This window comes from Arachis hypogaea, chromosome 19 (genome assembly GCF_003086295.3).
Source record: "Arachis hypogaea cultivar Tifrunner chromosome 19, arahy.Tifrunner.gnm2.J5K5, whole genome shotgun sequence".
Classification (NCBI taxonomy): Eukaryota; Viridiplantae; Streptophyta; class Magnoliopsida; order Fabales; family Fabaceae; genus Arachis; species Arachis hypogaea.
The window spans coordinates 89,782,738-89,784,684 of NC_092054.1; the positions used below are offsets into that span (position 1 = coordinate 89,782,738).

Below are 1,947 nucleotides of genomic sequence, written 5' to 3' on the forward strand. Positions count from 1 at the left end.
TTCATTCATGAAACTTGCAGTGGCCTTGGATAGATCAGAGACTAAGTTTGCTAAATTAGATGGATTCTGCTCAGAATTCTCTGTCTGTTGCTGAGTGGATGATGGAAAAGGCTTGCTATTGCTAAACCTGTTTCTTCCACCATTATTAAAGCCTTGTTGAGGCTTTTGATCCTTCCATGAGAAATTTGGATGATTTCTCCATGATGAGTTATAGGTGTTTCCATAAGGTTCACCTAAGTAATTCACCTCTGCTATTGCAGGGTTCTCAGGATCATAAGCTTCTTCTTCTTCAGAAGATGCCTCTTTAGTACTGTTGGATGCAGCTTGCATTCCATTCAGACTCTGGGAAATCATATTGACTTACTGAGTCAATATTTTATTCTGAGCCAATATGGCATTCAGAGTATCAATTTCAAGAACTCCCTTCTTTATAGGCGTCCCATTACTCACATGATTCCTCTCAGAAGTGTACATGAACTGGTTATTAGCAACCATGTCAATGAGTTCTTGAGCTTCTGCAGGTGTTTTCTTTAGGTGAATGGATCCACCTGCAGAAGTATCCAATGACATCTTTGATAACTCAGACAGACCATCATAGAATATATCCAGGATGGTCCATTCTGAAAGCATGTCAGAAGGACACTTTTTGGTCAACTGTTTGTATCTTTCCCAAGCTTCATAGAGGGATTCACCTTCTTTTTGTCTGAAGGTTTGAACATCAGCTCTAAGCTTGCTCAGCTTTTGAGGAGGAAAGAACTTGGCTAAGAAAGCCGTGACCAGCTTATCCCAAGAGTTCAGGTTGTCTTTGGGTTGAGAGTCCAACCACACTCTAGCTCTGTCTCTTACAGCAAAAGGGAAAAGCATGAGCCTGTAGACTTCAGGATCTACTCCATTAGTCTTAACAATGTCACATATCTGCAAGAATTCAGTTAAGAACTGAAAATGATCTTCAGATGGAAGTCCATGAAACTTGCAGTTCTGCTGCATCAGAGAAACTAGCTGAGGTTTCAGCTAAAAGTTGTTTGCTCCAATGGCAGGAATGGAGATGCTTCTTCCATGTAAATTGGAATTAGATGCAGTAAAGTCACCAAGCATTCTCCTTGCATTATTGTTGTTAGGTTCGGCTGCCATCTCCTGTACTTGTTCGAAATTTTCAATAAGGTTGTCTCTGGATTGTTGTAATTTAGCTTCTCTTAGTTTCCTCTTTAGAGTCCTTTCAGGTTCTGGATCAGCTTCAACAAGAATGACTTTTTCTCTGTCACTGCTGATGACATGTCACCATGTCATATTTTTCTATGCTTTTTCATTTGTTTTCAATAGGTTTTATGCACTTTCTTGAGCCATAAGCAAGCCAATTGGGTAGATTTTCATGCTTCCTTTGATTTAATCAACCATGTATGAATTCATGCTATTTCATGAGGTTTTATGCTATAATTGTCACATAGTATGATAAAATGAATATCTCATGATTTTAAGCATAGCTTTGATGTGTTTGGTTGATTAATGATAGGTGAAGAAAGCTTGGAGAAAGGTTAAAGCAAGAAGGAATGGCTAGGAGTAAAGAGAGGACAATGGAATAAGTGAAAATGAACTAGGAAGCAAAAATTTGGACCAAAAGTTAGCCTCAAACTTTTGCACAAACTTTTGGGTGAAAAGTTAGCCCCAACGTTAGCCCCTAACTTTTGGGCTAACGTTGGCACATGAAAGTTACTCCTTGGGCACCAAAAGTTTGCGCCAACGTTAGCCCCTAACTTTATGGCTAACGTTGGCATGAGAAAAACACCCCCTGGCCACCAAAAGTTTGCGCCAACATTAGCCTCTAACTTTTGGGCTAACGTTGGCACATGAAAAACACAAAGGGAGAGCAAAAGTTTGCGCCAACGTTAGCCCCTAACTTTTGGGCTAACGTTGGCGCCATGAGTGTGCAAGGGGTATACTTCCAAAAAG

The 1,947-nt window shown here is 40.1% G+C and overlaps 1 non-coding gene across 1 annotated transcript; it reads left to right on the forward strand.

Moving 5' to 3' along the window:
- The first annotated feature begins 624 nt into the window (after nucleotides 1-624).
- Nucleotides 625-732, forward strand: LOC112781074 (small nucleolar RNA R71). Its single transcript, XR_003191870.1, has one exon. It is a non-coding gene; the product is annotated as a small nucleolar RNA R71 (small nucleolar RNA).
- The last annotated feature ends 1,215 nt before the right edge of the window (nucleotides 733-1,947 follow it).